The 25257-nt window shown below is 44.1% G+C and overlaps 1 long non-coding RNA gene across 1 annotated transcript in view; it reads left to right on the top strand.

Annotated features, from left to right (window-relative positions):
* LOC115029096 overlaps positions 1-18999 on the top strand; it is a 43291-nt gene extending 24292 nt beyond the window's left edge. The window contains exons 3-6 of the long non-coding RNA XR_003834673.1: positions 4168-4310; positions 9272-9381; positions 17305-17411; positions 17811-18999. This is a non-coding gene — a long non-coding RNA (uncharacterized LOC115029096). The remainder of the gene's footprint in view (positions 1-4167; positions 4311-9271; positions 9382-17304; positions 17412-17810) is intronic.
* The last annotated feature ends 6258 nt before the right edge of the window (positions 19000-25257 follow it).

Below are 25257 nucleotides of genomic sequence, written 5' to 3'. Positions count from 1 at the left end.
TCTGGCCTCATCATTCCCAGCTTACCTTGGCATACAGTAGCCAAGTCCCCCTGTTCTTTCATTTTTGCCTAAATTTCTTTTTTTCCACTTTCTTCTCTCTTGGTGGAGGATATTACATACTGTGTGATAGCTGTCTGGTTTTGTTTTTGTTTTTGTTTTTGTTTTTGTTTTGCTTTGCTTTGCTTTGCTTTGTTGTAAAACAGGCTCTCACTGTATAGCCCAGACTGGCCTCAACTGCAGGAGTGTCCCCCCTTCTCCAACCCGCAAGAGTTATGGGACACAGACATCTGTGACATTTATAATGGGAATATTTTCACATATCGTGGAAAGTTTCATACGTCAAGCCTATTTCGTCCCTACTCCCTTTTAGAGATGACTATACGATAGTAGGTCTTGCCTCCTGCATTGCTGGAGGGTTGTTTGTTTGTTTGATCAGCAAAATTGTACTGCAAACATATGCAGGTTATCCTCACTGGCTAGTTTAGAATGTGGCTTTGTGTCTTCCAGCCTTTCTCTGAGAGGGAAAAGGGAGAGGCTGGGGTTTGTTTGTTTGTTTGTTTGTTTGTTTGTTTGTTTTTAAGGAGCCTGTCATAATTGTAACAAAATGCATTTCACATCATGTATAGTTGAGTAAAACATGAACTTGATCCGCAGAATCAAGAAGTAAGAAGACAGGGGACAGTCCTACAATGACGCTATGACGCTGTCATCAGAATGTCTCTCTCTCTTTCCAATTTACTTTTTTGTTTCCAATGTATCCCAATCACAGTTTTCTCCCCTTCCATTCCTCGCAGCCTCCCTCAACTCTGCTCCCCATGCTCTGCCCCCCATCCACTCCTCCTCCATTTCCCTTCACAAAGGAGCAGGCCTTCCAGGGATATCCACTGAATACCATGTAACAAGATACAGTACACTAGGCACAAAGCAGGGGTGGGGGGAGCAAGGCCTAGGAAGAAAAAGGGTCACAGAAGCAGGTGAAAGAATTGGAGACAACCCTACTTCCACTGCTAGGAATCCCACAAAAACACCTAGCTAAAAAACACTAATATATATGCTGAAGACCCAGCACAGACCTGCGCAGGCTCCGTGATTACCACAGTAGTCGCTGTGAGCACCTAGGAACCCTGCTTAGTTGATTCTGTGGGCTGTGTTGTTCTGGTGCCCTCAACTCTCTGGCTTCTGCAAGCCTTCTTTCTCCTCTTCTGCAGGGTTCCCTAAGCTCCAAGAGAAGGGCCCTGGTGGAGATCTTCAATTTGGGGCCTCTATCAGCCTTATGTTTGGTTGTGGGTCTCTGCATCTGTCCCCATCAGCTGTCAGTGGAACCCTCTCTGATGACGATTGGACTTCTGGGGGCTTTCTCTTTCTGAGCCGTTTGTTCCTTGCACTTCACATTACAGAGATCGGCTTCCAACAATGCCAAGAGTTCCCACAGCCGTCGTGTGACAGGGATGGATTTGCGCTGGTTCTCGGGACTGGCAAGAAGATTATGGGAGTTACTGGTTCCTCTAAGAAGGAAACATTGTATGACGGTAGGGTTAGCATGGGCATCCCTTAATGATAAGCAGAAGACATAGTCTGATTGACCCCAGAAAATTTTGGTTTTGTTTTTGAGATAAGATCAGATGTAGCTCAATCTGTCTGGAACTCACTATGCAACCAAGATTGACTCTGAGCTTCATCTTTGTTATTGTTGTTTTAAGATTTCTATTTATTTTATATATATGGTTGGGAACCATCATGTGTTTGCTGGGAACTGAACTCAGGACCTCTGGAAGAGCAGTCAGTACTCTTAACCACTGAGCCATCCCTCTAGCCCGTTTGTTTGATTTTTTTTTCTTAAATCAGTTTTAAATAACTTTTTTGTGTTGTTTGTGTTCAGAATATGTACATCTGAACATAGGGGCATGCGCACTCACCAGAAAAGGACCTCAGGCATCCTGTTATTTTCCTTTCTGCTTTATTACCCTCAGATGATCTTCCTGCCTCTGTCAACAACACCCTGGGTTACTCATGGCCATGCCCAGCTTTTTATGTGGAAGCTGGGGATTTGAACTTGGGTCTACATACCTCTTCAGCAAACTCTCTTACCCACTGAGCAACCTCCAAAGCTTAACTCTGACCTTCTGACTCTCCTGCCTTCACTTCCCGCGTGCTGAGATCACCAGCTTATACCAGCAGGCCCAGTATATTTGGTACTGAGAACGGAACCCAGGGCTTCATGCACATCAGGACACCTCTGCATTCTTCTTTATGGACCTACGAGGCCCATAAAGGTTATTAGCCGCGACTGGAGGGTGGAGGCCCAGAAGAAACTCATGTTTGTATGCCCACATGCATCCTGGCTCAACCTAGCAAGGATGGGATCCCTGCCAGGCAGAATGTAGGAAATGCTCACCCTCCCTTCCCGGCAGAGACACACAAGCTCCGGCCGGCTGTGCCCTTTCTCTATAGGCTCATATGCTCAGCTCTGGCTGTCTTTGCCTTTTAGCCCTTCCTTCCAGCGTCCCCGACTCACCTATCTGCTGGCCTCTCCTCAGCCTCTGTGGAGGACTGCACGTGTGTGTGCAGACACACTTCTGCCACCTGGAGTCTTCTCTGTGTTTCCCCCTCTTTGTCTCATTTTGGTTCACAGCAGGGCTTCACGATTCTCCTGCATTCTGTTAATAAAAATTAAGCAATCAATTTTCTTCCCCTTCATTACATCTAATTCCCTCTCTAACTCAATTATTATTGCAACCCTGGCAAGTGCTTTGCAAGGCAGATGGCAGGAAGGACAGGTTGCCAAAATAAAGGGCATTGTTTGCTGAGGGATATTGTTTCCATGAAAGTGATGACACTTGCCTCCCAAGGATGGATTTTTTTTTTTTTTCTAAAATCAAATTCATGGAGCTCTGTTAATGGAATAGGTTCGAGCAAGTGCTGCCAAGAGAAACATAGGCACATACAGCAAACTATAGCAGCCATTAAGAGTACTTTATATAATTTAGTAATGTAAAATAATACGATGATATATATCCTTTTCTTCGAAAGAAATTAGAATAAACGTATGATGTGACTTTGTGTTCCCAGCCATTTGAGTTCTAAACTATCTCATTGCAAAGGTGGTTTTATTTGGTGCCACAGTACAGAGCCAGCCTGGCAGATTGAGTCATAGTCCTTTACAGTGTTGCTTGGGAAATTTCTGTCTGACTAAGAGTGGCGGGTATCCAAGCGCAAGTGCAAGCTCTGATCGACTGATCGATGGGTTGATTGCTATTGTCTGTGCCATTGTGAGAAGTGGGTAAGAAGACAACGGGCACTCTCTGTAAGGAAACTCAGCAAGAGTGGAGGGAAGTGTTCTTCCTCGGGGTTGAACCCTGAAGAAGTTTGGAAGGCTATTTTTTCCTCTTGTGCATGCTTGTGTGTGTGTGTGTGTGTGTGTGTGTGTGTGTGTGTGTGTGTGTGTGTGTGCTTACATGTGTGTACAGCATGAGTCCTTCCATGTGTGCTTGCGTGGATGTGCACATGCGTGTGTGAGCCTTGCCTATTGTGGCTCAGGAACTACCCACCTTATTTTCTTGAGGCAGGTTTACTCACTGGCCTAGAACTCAACAAGCAGGCTAAGATGGCTGTCCAGTGAGCCCCCTATGGGTTCATGTCCTCAATTTACCAGTTCTGAGGTTTCAATTTTTGTCACCTGCCTGGCTTTTGAGTGTTGTATATGGGTTCTGGAGAACTGAACTGTGGCCCACATTCTTGTGCCAAGCACTTTCCCGTCTAAGCTATCATCCCAGCCATTCCCCTTTTGGAGACAGGGGTTTGCTATATAGCCCTGGCTGGATTAGAGCTCACTGTGTGGACCAGTATGCCAGATCTTTGAACTTACAGTCGTTCTCCTGTCTGTGCTTTCTAATTGCTGGGACTTCAGCTATAGAACACCATGCCAACCCCAGCAGGCTATTTCCATATTGTATTGGGTGGAGAGGCTGTTCTGTTTTGTTGGGGGTTTCAGCTTGTTTGTTCTGTTTTTCTAAGTCTACTGTAGAATCAGTCTCCTTATTTGATAATTACACTCCAATTATAATACTTTCTGCCATACTTATAAAAATGCCTCGACTCTCCTGCCTGTGTTTTCCTGGAATACTGCCTCTAGACATTTGTTTGTTTGTTTGTTTGTTTTTTTCCTAGAACACAGGAGAGTCCCTAAGATGGAGATCGCAGAGTCAAGATTATCAGTGAAAGGACCTTAACCTACATCTTTCTGCAGGCCAGGAAACCTGGGCATCTCTGTCCATTGATTCCCAGAGTGGACTTGAATTTATCAGGACACAGTGAGTCTAAAAACATCTGGCCAGCTGGGAGTGGTGGGGCATGCTTTTAATCCCAGCACTCGGGAGGCAGAGGCAGGCAGATTTCTGAGTTCGAGGCCAGCCTGGTCTACAGAGTGAGTTCCAGGACAGCCAGGGCTACACAGAGAAACCCTGTCTTGGGAAAAAACAAAACAAAACAAAACAAAAAACAAAAAACATCTGGCCAAGATTTCCCTTCTCCTAAAACAACTTGGACATGCATTACATAAGAGATTGCTGGACATAAAGATGAAAAGTGTTTCCATTGTACGATACATTTATAACACAGGATAAAGCATCAAAATACACTCACCATTGAAAACTCAGAAAGTGCAAACAAGCACAGTAAATTTTAAAAACAAAAAGCAAATTCACCTATAATTCTGGTCGATGGAGACATTGGCCATTGAAATGTTAATGCGTCTGAAAGCTTTTGCTGTTTAGACATGTCTGCTATGGCCACATAGCACATACACGCTGCCTCGTCCACTTAGCTTGTTAGCTGTTTTAGTGAACTCCCAGTGGCTGTGAAGAAATTCCTGAGATATCCATTTTAAAAGGAGCAAAGGCTTGTTTCAGCTCATGGTTCAGAGCTGTGACACAATAGCAGGGAGCATGTGGCAGAACCCAGCTACTCACCTGGAACAACTGGGAACAAAGGAGACAAGAACTGCCCAAGGTCTCCATCTCACTGACCTACCGTCCATCACTTGGCCCTACCTCCTCCAGGTCCCACCATCCCCCAGCAGCAGTGGGGACCAACTATTTATAAATATGCCGGATCTAAACATATATTAATGTTGCTAATATGTCCGTCACTTTGCCAAACATACCTTAGTATGTTTAATGGCTGCAAAGTACTCTGTTACACGGACACGCCATAAGTGGTTTTAACCACTTCGCTGTGTTTTGCAGTTAGAGAATTTCAGACAGTTATGTGATAATACACATTGTAGTCAACTGGCATCTCATCGATGCTTTATGCATGTCACCATGGTTACCTATGGACAGATTGGTAGAGGTGAACCGGTGAGTCACGGTTAGTTTGTTTGCTTGCTTGCTTTTAATTTAAGAATATTAATATTGCTTGCCCACCTGACTCCCTACAAGGATATGTGTATATCTGATTTTCATTTTCATTATCTGAAAATGATGTATATACATATGCTTTACTTATATTCCGCCCAGTTTCAGCTATATGACCCTACTGTACTTTAGAGCAATTGTTAAATGGGACCCCTTTGAGTGTACCAGGCTCTTTTGAAAAACAGTCCTCATTTATACAACTATCACACTTAACATACAAATGAGTGGCCTTGAGCTCATGGGATTCAGACGTCTGTTCAATTAGAGCCATTTTCATAATGTATTTGAAGACTTTTGCTCAATATTCATAAAGCCAAATGTTCAGATACTTTATTTGCCAGGCTATTATGTCCCTGCATAATGGGAGGCTTCTGAGGCAGGACTGGCTGCCTTGCCCTGGCTCTGGGAGCACACTACAGGTAACGTGCCTTTGGCTTCGATCCCAAAACCGCAGCACACAGATGGTGGGGAACAAAAGGCCTGAGTGGCCCACCACGTTTCAGCTGCTCTTCCAGCCTTCCCCCTCAGCCCTCCCGGGTCTGTCTGCTCCCTCCCTTCTTCTCCACCCCCACCACGATCGCGCACCTCTGCCCTCCAGGACTGACAAAAGACCATGCTCAAAATACCCAAATGTTGGTCCAATATGGTAAATCTGAAAAGCGAGCCATTTGATGTCACCCAGTCTTCTCATTAGACATTGTCACTGCCCTTCTCTTTGAATGTCAGGGAAATAAAGTCCATTTAGGTGCCAAGAAATCTTCCCGATAGAGAGGTTGCTATAGCAACCGTGTAGAGATGAATTCACCAGCAAGCCATTCAGTCATAAGGTGCTGGCTTGGAAACTGCTCTGCATGGTGTCCTACCTTCTTTTGAAACTAGAGGGTTCTGCACGGCCCAGCGTCTGCTTTCTATTTCTGTGGTTCAGACACGACTGTTTGTTAAGGTATTTGGTTTGCTATAGAATTAAGGCTCCCAGAGGGGGAGAAGAGGTGGGGTGGAGAACTAGCTGAAAGGCTAGCAAACTATAACAAACCCAGAACAACTTTTTTAAAAGTGTAAGAGGCAGTGGTGGGGGAATCAAACAGAGTCGGCTCCCTATGGAAGCAGGTGCAGCAGGCTGATGTAAATCCTGTGCCCGGGGAGGGGGGAAAACAAAATCAGCTCTATCGAATGTGGGGCTGGTCGAAAATAAACCTCACGCTTTTATTAATCTAATCCCTGCTTTGTAAGCCATGACATTTAACCGGGTAATTAAATAATAATTGAATAAGTCTGCGAGGCATAGAACCAGGCAGAAAGGCGCATTCCCTTGAGATAATTTTTTATCAAATATTGACTCACTCTTCAATATTAATGATGGGGAGCTAATGCTATATTTTATATTTACATACTAACATTGTTTGGAAGACCCTTGGTGATTTATAGGTTCTCAACTTACACATGTGAGTTGAATTGAAAATCCAAGGTCTAGGGACACACATGGATGGTAGGGCGACACAGGGTGAAGCTTCGCCGCCCCTGCCTATCATGGGGCCTTCAGAAAGGCACACCAGTCTAACTGTTCTTATTCCACAAACATACTCACTTGGTGCCAGGGCAGAATCGGAGCTTCTTTTTCTTTTTAGATTGTGATATTATTAGGTTTTAGTTATGTATGTGGGCTTGTGGGATCAGGTACTTGTGGAGGCCAGACCTGTCGAATCCCATGGAGGAAGTATAGACAGTTGTGAGCTATCTAATGTAGATGCTGCAAAAAAAACTTGAGTCCTCTACAAGAGCAATGTGTTCTCCTAACCCCAGAGCCACCTCTCTGGCCCAGGAGTTTCCTTTCCAAACAGCCCCTTGGGTTTTGCTGGCACACAGGAAGCACCAGATAGAGAAGGGTGTAGCATCCCCAGTATAGTGTGCTAGTAGTCAATGACTAAAGGCAGGCTCTTGGAGATGAGTGTATATTTTTGCATATGTGTTCACAATTATCCTATACTTTACTCCTGTGAAGGTTTCCTTACACACGATTTAATAACAATGTCAACATACAGTGTTCTAACTTTCATAGAGACAACTCATTTGTATAAGTGCTTTTAGCTTTTTAGTGTGTGCTGAGGTCTTCTTGTATCTGCACTCAACCTACTGTTAATTACCATTGACAAATAGTTCGTGCCTGAATGTTAACTGTCTGTTTGCATGTGATGAAAGTAAGGGTGTGTCAGAACTTGACTCTGGTCTATAACATGACCTATCCCTTAGTTGTATGGCTTCATAACTTTGGAAGACTGTCATCCCTCAGCCATTCACAGCATAACGACTACAGACCTGTCACCTTTTAGGTTTAATTTCATTGTTAGCAGTTTCCCTCAGATCAAATAGAAACAATCAGTAAAGCAATAAGTTGTGCCCAGACTTAAAATTTGTTATTTCCCCTCTAATCCTGGAGATAGTGGCTACCAACAATGATGCATTAAACAGAGTTGCGAATAGATGATCCTGGTGACCACTATATTTCTAGCATGGGCACATAAAAGAACTTTTTTTTGCTCTTTTTTATTAGATATTTTCTTTATTTACATTTCAAATGTTATGCCCTTTCCTAGTTTCCCCTCTGAAAATCCCCTATCCTCTCCCCACTGCTCCCCAACCCACCCACTCCCATTCCCAGTCCTGGCATTCCCCTATACTGGGGCATAGAACCTTCACAGGACCTAGGGCCTCTCCTCCCACTGATGGCCGACTAGGCCGTCCTCATCTACATATATAGCTAGAAAAGAACTTTTTAAATTTCCAGAACACCAACTGTAATAGGAATGTGATGAAATCGTTTTAACAAGGAATTTCAAGCACTCACTGGCTCTGGGCTGGTTTTGTGTGATGCTGGGTTTGTACCCACAATTTCATATACACTAGGCAAACTAAAAAGACCTACATCCCAAGCCTCTGTAATATAATTTTTTAGATACTGAAAATCCTTCTCAGTTTCCTCTTGGGTCTCTTTAGTGCACAAAACAGTTCAAGTTTGGGGACCACAGATCCTAGATGACTATGTGTCATTTTGTTTTATCCAGATAATGATGGAGAACACTGACATCAGGCACACATGGGACTTAACGGATTTTGCTGACTATTTTTGAAAGCTCTATAGGATGTGTGGTAAGGAGCAGGGTGCATTCGCCCTGGCTCTGCTGGTGCAGCTCAGTATGTTTGGGAGTAACTGTGGCTTCTGAACCAGACTCACACTGTGTAGCCATGGAAGAGCAAAGCGCTGTGTGCTACATAAACTGTGCCTCTGCTATACACAAGCAAGATTGTCAGACGGCAAGCCCAAACGTGTGTTCTTTCTATTGTCCCATTAAAAGGACAATCTGGAAGATGCCACCTGGTCAATCGATTCATATTCTCCACCTGACACAGGGCAGCCTGCCAACCTGACACTTATTCTCAGGCTGCTTTTCTTTGCTAGGGTAGCCACTATTTTTTTTTCTCATTTGGTTTTTGTAAGTATTCAAATTTGAGCAAAAATAAAAAATGTTCAGCTAATCTGAATGATCGCTCTATGTGCACAGAGAAACCTGGATCCTTTTTCTGCCTTCTGGACTGTTTGTAAGCTTTCCTCCGATGTGTCTAGAAAAAGCAGGGCCAGAATTTTCATAGAAGGATTCCAAGGGGGAAGATGTAGAGGTGTCTTGTCTTGTCTTGCTTTGCTTTGCTTGCCTTTTTTTCTTCCTCCCTTCCTCCCCCTCCCTCCCTCTCCCCCCCCACCCTTTCTTTCTTTCTCTTTGAGAGAATCACCCTTTGGTTTTCAGACTGCCTGCCAACTCCGCACCCACAGAAGAAACTTGACCCTTTTCTTTTCTTTATTTTAGGAAGCTTAGAGACTTCAGACAGAAGGTAGAATGTGAATCATGGAGCCACCGGTGCTCAGAGCTACCCTCCAAACCAAGGGAAATGACAAGAAGTCGGCAGACCTCTCAAGGTTAGTGTCAGGAGCCACTGGCATTCAACCGAAGTTATTGTATGCACATACCAAAGTGACCAGTCTTCCCCTGAGCCAGAAAGCTAGTTTAATCCTGTAGTGTGAGATTTGTGATTTTAATTCTGGGAAAGAAAGGCTTGCAAGACCCTCTTCTTCCAACACCTGAACTGCAGGCAGGCTCCCGAGCCTTGGGTCACAAGGAATGCAAAGATGTCCTGGCAGCCTTTGAATCCTTGAGACTTCTTGGTAGTATGAGAGAGATACTTTTCCATGAGCACTTAGGTAGAGAGAGGACCCAATTTCACTATAAAAATATTACTAACTTGCCAAAGGCACATGCCAGTTCTTAAGGAAGACAATCTGAGCTTCTTCCACATCACAGGAATAAAAAGGCCCCCTTCCTCCCCAGACTAACAGTCTGAGTGAGTGTCTCAGTGACTATGCAGTAGACTTTTTTCAGAACCAAGGTGGGGTCAGAGGAGTCTCTGTCTTCCTACAGCAGTCCTGAAGCAGGGGCAAGAAAACTTTGCTTTTATATTTGAACTTTAGAATTCTCACTACTCTTGAAGGCTTATGATGAAGGTTTGGGGTTCTGGTGTCTTCCCATTCTCCACCTCAGCAACCTTCAAGTGCAGCTAAGAGGCTGATTCTGCTGAAGGCCGATAATGAATTTTCATTGAGGGGAGGAGCTGCTGCAGGGAGTGATAACACGCTTGAATGGTGAGCAGTTCCACTCCCCCAGCCTTTTGCAACTGTCCACTGATACAGCCATGGGCAGAACAGAGGTGGCTTTGGAAACCCCATCTGCCTGGACTTGGAGCAGGGAGCAGCTGGACCCAGCCATGGTCGACTGGGAGGGTGACAGTGGCAGAACCAGAAACCAACACTAATCACATGGCTTCTGGGAAAAACCTGGGAGCATGTGATATGCAGATGATGGATCTCCAGAGACAACCAAAAAGAGGTGGAGGGACAAAGGCTATGATTGACATCAGGAGTCCACACATTCCAGTTAGTGCTATACAGTAGAATATAGCCACACTGCTGGTCCATGTTCGCTGAGGTCTTTCTGTCACTGTGAAGTCAACCTACGACACTGTCATTTATCCAATTACACAATGCCTCATGGTTAAACATTGTCATTTGTCTAGATTTCCCATAACCATGGAAACACACCCCTGGGTCCCCAGAAAGGTTTTATTGAAGAGGATAGACCTACCCTGAATGTGAGTGGTACCTTAGGGTTCTGGATCACATAAATCACATAAAAAGGAAACTCAAGCTTGGCACTAGACGTCATCTCTTTGCTTCCTGACTGGATACGACATGAGCAGTGGCCTTACTCTCCTGCCCTATCTGTGCACCAAAATAAACCCTGACTTGAGAAGTAAAGTGATTAACACATGCCTCTAGTCACTGGAGTTTAGTGCCCGTTGATGGAGTCTGGTGCCCTTCAAATGTACTTTGAATGAAGGATCAAAGGCAAAAGAGGCATGAATATGACAGAGGCAACATGGACACTGATATCTGAGGTACTTGAGTTCAAACCCTGACTGATCCTCCTTTAGCTATTATTCTACAAGTCTCAATCTTCGAAGGCTCCTTTAAAAATAAGAACAAGGGGCACAATACTACAACTCTGTGTTCCCTGTACCCAGAGGTAGAGGCAGGAGGATTGGTAATTTAACACCAATATGGGCTACACAGAGAAACTATCTTAAAACAACAAAACCCCACATGTGCACACACATATACACCAGCACATTCATATATCCACAAGCACATGCACACACAAGAGAGAAGATGGGACGAAAGCATTCGGGACTTGTGTGTACTTTTTCAGGTTACCACTTATTCACAAAAGCATGCAATGTTTTTCTTGTCAGTAATCTTAATTTGCTTTTGCAAATCTATACTACATTCCCCTTCGTAAGAGGACAAGATATAGTATTCCTGTGCATTTGAAAATAAACACATTTTTTTTCTGATACAGGTCAAAGTGCTGGCTTGCTAAGTCAGGCTTATACATAGAATATCAAAATTGACATGGTAAAAATTACTATATGGTCCAGAAAAAACCCTTGATCTAATGCCTGTTTATTAAGAGGAAAGTTAACTGTGTTTGCATTTATCTAGTGAGTTAGTATGGACAACTATTTTAAGTCTTACAGTTACAGTTGCATTTGATTTTTACTCTGCATTTTTTGCATTGGTTTTTACTTATATGTGTTAATTGTTGATCATGTGTTTCCTGTCAGAGGTTGAAGCTCTTTTTTTTTTTTTGAGACAGGGTTTCTCTGTGTAGCCCTGGCTGTCTTGGAACTCACTCTGTAGACCAGGCTGGCCTCGAACTCAGAAATCCGCCTGCCTCTGCCTCCCGAGTGCTGGAATTAAAGGCGTGCGCCACCACTGCCCAGCCGAGGTTGAAGCTCTTAATGATTTCAAACGATACATAGTTCTCAGATAGACGTAATGCCAACAAAAAGTTCACAAAATTTAAATGGTTGTGTTTTAAATCACTTTCTTTTCTTTCAGAGAATGATATTTTGCCCCTAAACACAAGATAGAGGCTAAAATCTTCTTTGCAATCTTTTTTCCCCTTGTAGATGTATGTCTAACTCCATAGATGGGATCAATAGCAGAGCATCCGTTTTTCTGCTCATAGACGCTCAGGGTGCAGTCTTAGGTGTGATGCCTCTGTAATCAAGTCATTTGCCTCCCATCTGGAAACTGCCTTCAGAGAACAGAGAAAATAGACTCTCTACTTGGAGAACCTTGAGTTTTAGCTGAGCATTGGCTGAGGCCAATACTGATTGCCAAGGTTCTGTGTGCATTGAGGACGAGGTTTCTGAGACAGAGTGAGATAACCATCCCATTGGGGCAATAACAGAGAGCTCTGCCAACGTGGATCTCAGGCCCACTCCTAACAGGTGCAGAGCAATGGGCAGATATCCAGAGCTCAGTTCCTTTCTTGCACAGCAAGAAAGAAAGCGTGGAAAATAGACGCTTGGCTGCTATATAGTCAAAGGCCCAGATGACTGTCCAAACACATGGTAAGGGAACACTCTGGTTCTGGTTGTGGTCTTAGTGTAAAGATGCCACATACCTGTGGTAAACATAAAGACTGTGATTGCTCCATCACTGGTAAGGACGGATCTCAGAGTGAGAGCAGGCTAAGGAGGTCGAGAACTTTCCTTGTCAGGCTGGAGAGACGGAGTGATGACTCAGTGGCTAAGAGAGCACATTGCCCTGTTAGATCAGAGTGCTTTTCCCAGTGCCCACATTGGTAGCTTGCAGATGCTGTTAACTCTCTCACTGCACCTACAGTCATCTTGGTGAGAATGGAGGCTGTACACGAGGGAGGTTGCCAACGTGGCCAGCCTACAGGTAAGCCACATTCTGTAAGACAGGTCTCTACCTCCTTCAAGAGCTGCCAGGAGAGTGGCTGTCCTTAGGGAGCACCCTCTGCAGGGTTGCTAGTATTCTGTTCCCCATGCCATGAAGCACTTAAAGGCAAGCAAGTCATTTGTCTTACTGTTGTAATTTTGGCAATGACATGATTTACAGACAATGAACTGTTCAGAGCTTTAGTGTGTGACCCAGTGATTTTTAAGTCTCAGTTTCTATGCACATACAAAATGCAGTAGAGTCTTGCATTTTACTCCATTCTTGCCAACCTGTTACACTGGCTTCTTGGTCCTAGCAGCGGTTCTTGAGATACCTTGGGGCTTTCTATATGAATAACTGTGCCGTCTGTAGATAGAGAGCCTTATTACTTCCTTTCTGATTGTCATACCTCGTATTGTTTTCATACTGGTCATGATCTCGGCTATGGAGAGACAAGACAATACGCGTTCTTGCCTTTATGTCAATCTAGGAGGCGAGAAGTCAGTATGTGAGTCCAAATCTTAGGTTGACTCTGGGGTTTGGTAGACTTCTTTTTGACCCCGAAGGAGTTTCTTCCTGTTCTTAGGTTGAGCTGAATTTTAAGTATGCCCATGTTGTTTGTTGTCTGTGACTTTCCTGCAGTGGCCATGCTGTTTCCTGCTTTTATTACTAATCTAAGTCATTGCCCTCTTTGGTTTTCTGGTGTTGAACTATCCTCACATACATGAGCTTGCTCCTCTTTGTCTATAATGATTGTTTTGTTTTTCATATATCGTTAGATTTAATTCACTGGTATGTCATGAAGGCTTTTTGTGTTTATGGGCATAGGTAATACTGGCTTGTTATTTTCTCCTTTTTAGGAATGTGTTTATTAGTTTTTGACATTGGATTTTGCTTGCTTTCCAAAGTAAAGCAGAAAGTGTCCTTTCCTCTTGTCTGTCAATTTTCCTCCTCCCTCTCCCTCCTCTCTGTCTCTGGGTGTGTGGGTGTGTGTTTATGTGTATGTGTACATGTGTGTGTGTGTTGTGTTTGTTCATGTAGTGTATATGTGTGTGTGTGTGATGTGTATGGTGTGTGTGTTGTATATCTGTGTATGGTGTATGGGTGTGTACAAGTGTGTGTGTGTGCGTGGTGTATATGGTGTGTATGCTGTGTATGTGTGTGTGTAAGTATGTGTGTGTAGTGTATATGGTATGTGTAGTGTATATGGTATGTGTGGTGTACATGGTGTGTGTGGTGTATGGGTGTGTGTGTGTGTGGTGTATAGGGTGTGTGTGTGTGTGTGTTATATGGTGTGTGTGGTGTGTGTGTGTGTGTGGTATGTGTGTGTGTATAGACCAAGCTGCTCTCAGTCTTACAGGACTCCTTTATTCACCCCTGAATGCTAAGGGTAAATGTGCCATGGTGCCTGCTCTCAATTACTTCCTTTTGTCTTCACACACAACCATCAACACATACTTCCACTGTCTCCTTCCCATCTGTTAGGAGATATATTATCAGAATGCTTCACACAGTTGAGAAAATCTCTCAAATGGTTAATATACGTGATCCTCTATCTAACTGATGGCTGGGACACCTTGCAGGGAGAAGGCAACTGGCACAGTAATGTCATTATGTCTCCCATCATCTCCAATGTGTGCCTTCCCATCTGCTTCTCGCTGCTGGCAATACACTTGGGCACAATTCAGGAGACCCACAGGTTCCAAACAGCCCCTCCTCTTGTGTCCTGCACATAAAGGTGCCCTTTTGATTATGTGCCCATCTACTCTGATAGCTTACACGCAATTGTATTTCCTTTCCCACCTTGCCAAATGCTCACGCTTCTATCAGTCTCCAGTATAAAAGCAAGCCATGAATAGATTTTATGATGTGTAAAAATGAGAAGACACTTCAGATGGGGCAAAAAGACAGGGTTAGACCTCTGCAGGGACTAATGCATAATCCAGCGAGCCTTGACTTGAGAGCATGCGGCCGGGTTGCTCGGGTGGGTTTTAGTGGGTGTTTTGGGGCTTGAACATCTCCTCCATTCGCATGGATTTGTGGCCTCTTCCTGTGCTATAACAGGACTACTATGAAATGAACAGAACTAGGAATGGATAACAGTTTGCAGGGATCAACACAAAATGGAAATTCATGTTCTTTGCTGAAAAAGCAAGGGGTGGGGTGGGATACCCCAAAAGGCACTAAAATATAAGGGCTGCTCTGTCACATGTGGTTCTGAGCATGGGAGGTAAGATGACTCTTGTAGATACCCGAGGACCCTCCCTTGTGTCTGGAAATGTGTGTGGTGTGTTCGTTGGAGGTGTGTTCTTCCTGACAGGGACTAGAAGGACGCAGGGAGATTGGGCCAAGAAGTCTTCTTTCTTGAAAGCTCATTGTCCAGTCACTGAGCTGTGGATATTGTGTGTATCCCCCAGTGATTCTCATGTTGGAAGCTGGAGGACCGGGGGAGGGGGGATATTGAGAAGTATTGGCATCTTTAAAAGGTGGGGCTTGGTAGAGATAATAAGATCATTGAGATTCTGTCCTCCAAAGAGATTTGTTTTGTTTTGTTTTGTTTTGTTTTTGCTTCTGGTGTGATCTCAGTTAGTTCTCATGGGAATAGATTCTTATAAAGAGATGAATCTGACCCCTAATTGCTCTGTCTTGTTTTGCTATGTGATAGCTCCTTCTTAAATATATTACTGCCATGAAGCCATCTGCCATGGTGGGAAAAGTCCTTATTAAGAACAAGTGTTTGGGCTTTCTCTCTCCAAAACTATGAGCTACATAGTTAAACTTCTTTTTCTGTACAAAAGATTCAACCTCTGGTATTCTGTTACAGAATAGAAAAGAGGCTGGAATTGAACTCGTGGCCAGAGGGTGATCTTCAAGGGATTATAATCTCTTTGAAAGGACTCCATATCTGGGTGACTATTGAAAGAAAGTTCTCCTCAGCAGATCACCAAATGGGTACTCACAGGGTTGTCAGACAAGGAGAAGGATAGGTACTTTCCACAAAGACACCATGGAGCACGTGGATCTGATCTTGATCTTCGGTGCCAGGTTTCTTGCAGGGTTTCAATGGCTGCTGTGTTAAGACACAGGGACTGGGCAGGATCTAAGACCCAGGGAGGGAGTGGCAAGAAGACAGCAGAGGTTAAACGATGATTCAGTGGAGTCACAGAGACCCAGATGCATGCTCCTTCGTCCCATTGGGCTTCACCTAAGAACACAATATCAAGGATATCAATTAAAAAGGAAGCCAAAGGAATGCATACCCAAAGACAGGACTCTTCTGACCCGGGAACCTATAAAAAAACCATCATCCAGTCTTCCATGAGGTCAGTCCTGTAAGGGAATCACACATGTAGGGTTTTGTACACAAGGCTTGAGACAAAGCTGGAAGTAAGTAAAACGTAGGTGTATTGGGCAGTATCCCTAGCATCACCACATGTCTGTGTGACTGGTGAGATGACACCCTTAACTGTAATCTCAGCAAAGGGAAGTAGAGACAGGAAGATCAGAAGTTCAGAGCCAGCCTTCTTTGCACAGCATGTTGAAGGCCAGCCTGGGCTACATGAGACCCCCATCTCATATAAAGAAGCATGGAAATGTTATTAATGTTATTATTGACTAGACCGTGTATTTGAAACGGGATGCAACGTCAACGTTTTGCAGCAAGGTTTGTGAATGTGATCATGCTGATGTCCAGGAAAGCAGTGACAGAAAGAGCATCTAGTAAAGTCCCAGCTTTCCAGAAAGTTGTTGACCAATTGCAGCCCCAGCCTAGAGCTTCATGGTGGCCCAGCAACAAGGTCAGCTTTGGCTCTGTACTTGCTTGAGTATAGTTTGGTTAAAAACAACCACAGATCTACCCTTATTCTAGCCAAAGAAAATGAGTTTTCCAGAGAATTAGCCCAAGCTCAGATCACCCTTTAAGAACAGTTACAGTATAAATGATGAGTAACCATGGAGAAAGGAGAAAGCCTTTTCTACATCCTCTAGCTTACATCTGCAGCCTTGCTTAGCATGGCTAAGCCAAATGACTCTGGACTACTAATCACTGAGATAAACCTCCATGGGAGGAGAAGAATCTTGGAAGGAAATGTCAATCAGTTTGTTGCTGGAAGCAACGTGAGCCCAGATGAGATGCCAGCCCTGACTAGACCATCTCTCCAGGCCCCACCAATCAAGTCCTTTGTTTGCAATGGAATAATAGTTGTGTCTGATTTACATATACCCTTCTGTACCACTAGGCTACTTACAATAAGAAGATTCTTACAATCTCATACAGCATAAAGTATACAAAAACAACGGCTGCACTTTATTACTTAGGAAAAAATGATAAGGAAAGCACCTGCACATGCTCAGGATAATTGGAGGCTCCCTGGTACTTCCAATACACAGGAAACTGAATCCATGCATGCAGAATCTACAGATGGGGAAGGTCGTCTGCACTTGGGAAAGGATATCTTGTGGAGGTGGGGACCATTGTTTTCTCACTCTATCTCTGGGAGTTTCTTGGTTAAGTTCAAGTACAAATTTCTCTTACAGATAAGGCAGTGCAGAAGAGTTTTAATCTGCAAAGCAGTGGGTATAAGAGGCTGCCCAAGCCTCTCTGTACTACTCTCAGCAGTAGCCAAGGACTGGAGGCTGGCTCGGTAGGTAATGTGCTTGCTGAGCAAGCATTAAGACTTGAGTACGGATACAAAGCACGAGCATAACAACTAGACACTTGTGTTGTACCTGCATATTTGTAACCTCCGCTCCGGGGATGAGAGTATCTGAGACAGAGGAGGAGACTTTATGGTAAATTGCCTCAAATAGGGGAAGGGCAAACATTCCAACACTAGTGTGTCCTCAGAGCACACACTCTCAACCACTGTGCCTGAAATCCAGCTCCATGCTGTGCAGAGGTTTCAGAGACTTGACATTAAGGAATCATCTAACCCAACTACTATTGCATAGGGGCTATGATCACTTGCTATTTCTGTAATAAAGCCTATTACTTATATAGATCTAATACATTGTCCATCTTTTTTTTTTTTCTTCTTCAAAAGTGAAGAATTCATGGCAACAGAGTCAGGACTTTCAGCAAGGACCAGAGGATGGAAGAGACAACACAGAACTAATCTAATGGGACAACACTGACCTAGGAGCCAGGAGCCACTCACATGGCTCCAGTTGCTTTATTAAAACAAGATTATGGCGAATATGGAAGCTGAGAGGCCTGTCCATAAACAATCTCAGTCACCTGGTTGGAAGAGGATGTAGCTTGGAGATATGGAGACAGTGGGAAGTTGTCGTTTTGATCCTGTAAGAATTATTTGAAGAATAGGAGTGGGGTATACAATAGCAATTCCAAGTGACTTTCCTGTGCTTCACCTGAGCTATTAGAACATTGAAACTGCCTTTAGTTGGAAAGAGGAAAATCAAGAAAGAGACAGTTCTGGAGAGAATATCTTAAGAGCTAGGGGTTGATGACATTAATGATGTCATTAGATGGCCCCACAGCCATCTAAACAGAGATACAAGATTCTTTGGGAGTCAAGAGAAAGGTTGGGCCTAGACATGAAAATTTGCTAGTTTCTAACATGTAAAAATAGTTAAGAAAATGCGTAACCCATCACTGAAGTTCATAATGATGGAAAAACTTACTCAAAGTATTCAAGTTACTCAAAATACAGCTTACTGATAAACAGTATCATATCACCTAGGAACACATTAGCTATGTAAATCCGTAGGCTTATCTATACCCTTGGAATCAGATATTCCTTGGGTAGGGCCCTGCACATTTGTACAGTAAGCCTTCCAGGTGTTTCCTTTGCCTACTAAAATTTGAGAACCACTGATATAGAAATTAGAGAGCAAAGAAGAAAGCCAAGGGAAAGCCCAGAGAGGAAGAAGACCAGAGGGCATGGGGTACTGGAACTCAAGCCGACAAAACTGCAAGTAGAAGAGGCATCCATGCTGTGCCATGCCCCCAAGAACTACACACATTGTCTCCAAGGTGAGGACATTCCGTCATCTGTAGGTAAAGCTTCGGTGGTTGTGCAATGGCCACAAGCCTGGTGAGCTGACTTTAAGAGAGAAGGGACAGAGGGAGAAGCAAAACTTCAAAAGCAAGTGTTCAGAGGAGCTTGGCCTCAGGGGGAAGGGGGATGGACAGTGGCTAAAGTGGGAAAGAGTTAAGAGAGAGCTGTTTTCTCTCTCTCTCTCTCTCTCTCTCTCTCTCTCTCTCTCTCTCTCTCTCTCNTCTCTCTCTCTCTCTCTCTCTCTCTCTCTCTCTCTCTCTCTCTCTCTCTCTCTCTCCTTTCCTCCCCTCCCTCCCTTCCTTCCTTCCTTCCTCCCGTTCTCCCTCCCAACCACTCCTCTTTCCTTTTAGATCAAAACTAGACAGTGTATTTCCATAGCTCTGTGTTTGATCTGTCCAGATGAAGAAAATAAGAAGAGACTAAAAGGAGCAAAGGAGCAAGTGGGAGAAGGTGAGATGGTGTAGCAGAATTTTCCCTGTCCAATCACTTTAAATATTAATACAAGAAGCCTGTGATTGGACAGGGAAAGGGGAATCGGAGCAAAGAGTTGCAGAGCTGGAGATGGAGGAGACAGGTAGGGGGAGATGGAGAAAGATGGAGGACGAACAAGATGGTTCAGATTCTCATGGCTTTAAATGGCCACAGGTAGCTATAATATCATATAGGGATAGAAAGATTGGGATAACTTGTCTAGGTGGTCAGCTTGTATCATTATCAATTGGCTTAGAAAGTATTGGGTGGGCATCTTGTGAATTGAGAATTTATTGATTAATAAATCTGACTGATTAATTATAAGCTCCAAGAGTGTAGGTTTTACTGGGATACTGTGTATTGTGACAGCTGAGAGGTGGTCGGCTATTGCATGGGGTTGGCATGGCAGTAACCCACCAAGGAGACTTAGTGAGTCAGATGGAGACATTTTGGGAGCTCTGGGCCAGAATGTCTGCCAGATGAGCACAATCCGCTGGTGATATGTGGCCCGCTGGTGCGTAGTGTGAGACTATGTTGTTCATTTTAATATTTCCTACAAGATGGAGTGCCAGTTACCAGCCATGAGCATCCACCCAGGTGTTCATCCACAGTAAAAAGCAAGAAGATGACATGGATGAACAGGATACTTGGTTGTAATCCCAGACCCTTAGAGACAGAAACACTGTGAACTCCAAGACGGCGAGGACTACATAGTAAGACTTTGTGTCAAGACGAATCTTGTATTTACTGTGAGAGAAAAAAAGTGGAAAAGAAGAGAAAACAAAAAATAAGAAATACAATCTGGATTAAGAAAAGAAGAGGTAAAGAGAATTATGTGGAAAACTAGAAGAGAGACATATAAACTAGAGAACAAAGGATGGAGAAAAAAAAGGAAAACGTTAATACACAAGGTAGCAATTATCTCTTTGAAGGATCAGCCATATTTTTGACAAGCGCATGATAGTTAGTTCTCAGAGCATCCCGTGAACCAGAATGAGGCTCAATAGTGGACATGGTGGAGTCTTAGCAGCCACTGAATATCATGATCAAAATACTCAATTTCAATAGGCTTTGAATAAGCAAATAGAAGTAGACGCCTCAGCTTACATCAGGGTCCAGTCAGTAACTTGACAGAATTTTTATGTTTTCTGATCTTAAAGGCTTTACATGATATTGCTTGAGTGACGTCCCATGTATAGGAGGAGACTCTTCACACCAGCAAGACACTGCTAGTCCTTTCAGGCAGGAGAAAGTCTAGAATGTTCACTCGCTGCCAGGTTTAGCCTCCGAGGAACCCGAGAGACCATCCTAGTCCCTTTATGGACCTCTTTTAGAAGCTAAGCTGAGGACTGAATCCAAAGAGTTTTGCAACCACAGCATGTTTCTCTTAACATGATCTTTAGGGTACTTGGAAGCCTTCTAGAAGGGAAGTTTCTCTTAACTCCTTAATCCCTTTCCTAGGATGGTGTCTACGTCCCAGGGAATGAGCCTCCCCTGACTGATATACTCTGAGATGTGTGCTCCCTATCTGAGCACCTGTGTTCCATTTAGATGCTCTACTTCTTAGTTATTTTCAGTTCTGGGAATATTTCTTGGTCTCTTGAAGTGTTCTGAGCCCTAAGGAGAGACTAGAGCTCCCCAGAGCCCTTCACTATTTCCTTTCCTTCTGCCTGGGCATTTCCAGGAATAGATGCCTAGGTCCCACACATCGAGGTTCCCAAATACAATTATTCTCTGGCCAGTGGTGGGGACAAGTCCCTGGGGTGACACACTGACTCCTTCCTTCCCTCTGACAACCCTTATCCTGTGGTGGTAGTATGTGTGGGTGGGTGGGTGCACTGAAGTGGGAACAGGAGGAATGAGCAAATGAAAAACTAGTCTTCTTATGTCACCATTCAAATCTTTTTATGGTTTTTAGTTTATGGCCTGGGTTCCCAAATAGAGAAACCAATGGTTTGATCAGTTTGCTCTTCATGCTTGTACATCCAGTAGTAATGGAGACAAACACCCAGGGACTCCAAGGGGAGGGGAAAGGGGCTCCGGAAGCAGCCGTTACGATCTCCCTGTCACTGTTATGGGAGCGCACATGTCTCACTCTAGAAGGTCTCTACTTCACCTCCAACTGTCAAGCCAGCACAATGTCCAGTGACTTTTGTACCTTGATTTGGGTTGATGGCAAGGAGCCCAGATGCCCCCTGGGGCAGTAGGAAGGCATTGCTGGCAGGCATTGGAAACAAGTGCCCCCAAGAAAGGAGGGAAGCGTATTTTTGTTTAAGTTCTGGGGCTTTGCTCAAAGCACATTTTCCGATCCCAGGGAAATGCACTAGTAGGTTTCCATGTGACGATGTCTACCTGGGAGGCCCCATCCCTCTTGGCACCATCCCACTCCAGAGAGGCCCCGCTTGGAAATCTCATCTTTCTTACAACAGATGCTGGGGTTCGGTCCAGATGTCTTAGACATGTTTTCAGTGTGTGCACGGTGCTGGTCTGGGATGGAAGGGGAGCCAGAAAGGGATGGGAGAGGGTGTTAGGGCCTTCTCCCTCCTCTGCCTGGCTCTCGGCTCTTATTTGTTTTCTCCTGTAGATCTGGCTGGCAGTAGCTAGGGTTATGGAAGTGGAGCATGCTGGGGGCCAGTCTAACAATCTGGACCCTTTCAGTGGAAAATACTCCTGGGTGCCTTAGCAGGACTCTGCCATCTCCATCTCTGAGATGATGATGATGATGATGTATGTGTGTTGGGGGGGGTGTATCTGTTTATAATTCTTTTCTTTTTTTCATTTATTTATTCACTTTACATTCCAATATCTGCCCTCCTTCCTCCCAAACCCGCCCCCCCCCCAGCTTCCACCATCCTCCCTCCCCTTCTCTTCTGAGAAGGGGGAAGCTCCTCTGGGTACCACCCCACCCTGGCACATCAAGTCTGGAGTGGGGGCTGTCCCTGAATCTGTCACCTAGCCTTGTCTGGCCTAAGTTGGAGAGGATGAGCCTCGTCCTGCAGAGATGACTTTCTTTGAAACAGTGTTCAAACGTCAATCAGCCAAGAAACAAAACAAAACAAAACAAGGCGCTAAGGCATTAGCAATGCAAATGTTAACCCCACCCTAAGATTCTGTTTTCTCATGTCTGGGATGGGGGAACCAAGAGTCAACATTTTTAGTAAGTGATACAGGCGATTCGAGACAACGTGCTGACAAGCACTCGGGGGGGGGGGGGGGGGTGGCATGAGGTCTGTGCTAGCCTTCAGCTTTCCCTAGGCTCCTGGCCTTGCCATGTCCCCACAGCCAGTTAGGTGAAAGCTAACATCTCCTATTCCTGCCCACCTGCTCCAGTGGCACAGCAAAACTACACTCGTGCTATTGTGAGCTGTGAACCACCAGACAGCCACAGGGAAGAGGCCAATGCAAATGCACAGTGGAAACGGAGCTCCTGGTTGGATTTTGCAACTCTGAAGCACTTGTTGGCTTCATGCAATTGAAGATTTCGGAGCAGACTGTCTTCCTGTTGGTTGTCTCTTACTTGCTTTCGTCTCTCAGAGGAAAGGCAACTTCGGGGGAAGAGAACTCCATCGTGATTTTCTTCAGTGTCTCCAGGGTCTACCATCTATCCATGCACATAACTGGGGGAGAGTCTCTGACTTCTTACGGGGATATTCCCAGAGTTCACTCTTGCTCAGCTATTTGGATCTTGTAGCTCATTAGGACAACCTAATAGAGGGTAGCGATGCTCCCCAATGTTTAACTGAAATGCAGTTGAACTATATTCTAATAGGACTACAGGATCTAAAATAACCTATAATATGGGTTTTATTGGAAAATGGGTTCCAGATTCTAGTAAAAGATGCTAGGAGCTCTTTTTTTTTTTTTCTGGTTGTTGTTCCAGAACAGGACTGGACTCATGTTGTAGGAACTCCCTCTGCCCCTTTACACACACACACACACACCACTCAAACATGGACACAGACACAAACAAACACTCTCACACATACACAAACACACAAACAGACAGACTGGAACAGGTATATACCTGTCAAAAATGCTTGCACTAGTCTGACAGAGTCAGAACAAGTGATCTAGAAAGAACATTTCAGGGAGACAGAGTCAGGCAGTCCTTAAGAGACTGTGGAGTACTGAGCCCTTTATTAGCAGTACAGAGGCCAGTTAGAGCTGTCTGGCTATTGTAACAGTAACAGCAATAGGGTGGTGTGGTGACACCAAGTGAGGATTTATCACACCCTGTAAACAAATTAAGGCAGTTTAGTTATTTACCACTGAGTAATGAACCACTATAAAACATGGTAGTGTTTTAAAAAAACAACTACTTAATGTTCTCATGAGCCTCTGTTACGGGCTTGCTCAGGTGTGCGTTGTGTGGAGATATATATATATCTCCACACAACGCACACACACACACACAAATATATATATATATATATATATATATATATATATATATATATAGAGAGAGAGAGAGAGAGAGAGAGAGAACACTAAAGTTTGTACCCCTAGAGACATGGTAATGGACTGCCTTAGTTAGTGTGAGGCTAGTTCTAGTCTGAGTATGTAGTAAAAGCCATTTCAGACGTACTGCTAACACTCCCAGAAGAAACTGCTAAGTGGTTTTATTTATAGTCTTTTCATGTCTAAAGTAAGAGTCCGGGCCATAAATTTCACTTTGTCCTCTTTTCTTCAGTTTCTTCAGCCTAAGCTTTCTGTCCATCAACACAGCCACCCACTTTGTCAACCACGACATCACAGAATTTTGGTATATTACCATGGATTTTTGACGTGATGCCCAGATAATAACACATGAATTTCCAAAATTTCCATAAGGCTTACTTAAAAAAAATCTGAGTGACCTAGAGTCACAGTTGACCATAGTATAATGTCCTCTCAGGCTTGTGTATTGATGTGAGGGGCAAAGAAAGAGGCAGAAGTGACAGCACCTTGAGAACTGCGTATTACCGTGGTGTGGTGGAGACAAGCCTGGTTGTTCCAACAACCCCCTCCCCACAGCACATTTCTTTTGGATTGGTCGTGGCCATGTGCCCTGCGTCTTTCTCTGATCTAAATGTGGCCAGATGACTAAGTTCTAACTAGAGAAATAGACGACTGGAAGACAGACTGCTCCAAAGGAACTGACTTCAAACTGGGAAATGGGTCACTGAGATGGCTCAACAGATAACGGTGTTTGTCACACAAACCTGCTGACTTGAGGTCCATCCCTGATCCCCAGAGTCCACACTAGGAGACAACTGACCCCACAGAGCTGCCCTTTGACCTCCACATGCATGTTGTGGCATGCACATACACACACATAAACATCATGCACACCCACCCATAAATATGCACACACACACACACATACATAATTACAACAAATAAAACTTTATTAATAACTGAGACATGATACTTGGTTCACGTTGAATCGAGTCTTCCTGCTGCCCATACTAATATGGATAGGTTGGCTAGTTCTTTACCAATCATCTGACAGCTCAAGGGAACTTTAGAATAGAAGCCATATTCCAGTATGGCAAAACACAAGACAGAAGATTGGCTCTGAGCCAGCAGTGACTATGAAGTTTTGTTCTAACTCTGAACTCTAGATATAGATATCAAGGCCAGAATCAAGATGGCAGTAAAGCAATTCTCACTGAAACCATTGCTATTTGGGAGCTTCTTGTTATAGTCACCTCAACCTTATGTACCTGACCCTACCCATATAACACATATATCTATATATCTATGTAGATATATTATCTATTCATATGTGTGTTTCTGTGTGTCCTATTATGAATGTTATTTATACTATACATAGAAGCATAAAAAGGTTAAGAACCCATGACCAAAACTACAGGGAGTATTCACCCAAACCATCTACAACCTCTGTGTCAAGATCAGCCTTCATTTTGATTGTTTCATTAATATAATTTAGGTATAGTTGTGTTCAGGTCCAATGCAGGCCAGAAGAGGACCCTCTGGAGATGGAGTTGGGTCACCATGA

This window comes from Mus caroli, chromosome 13 (assembly GCF_900094665.2).
Source record: "Mus caroli chromosome 13, CAROLI_EIJ_v1.1, whole genome shotgun sequence".
NCBI lineage: Eukaryota > Metazoa > Chordata > Mammalia > Rodentia > Muridae > Mus > Mus caroli.
Note: the sequence above shows the minus strand (reverse complement) of the source record. Positions and strands in the feature narration are given on the sequence as shown.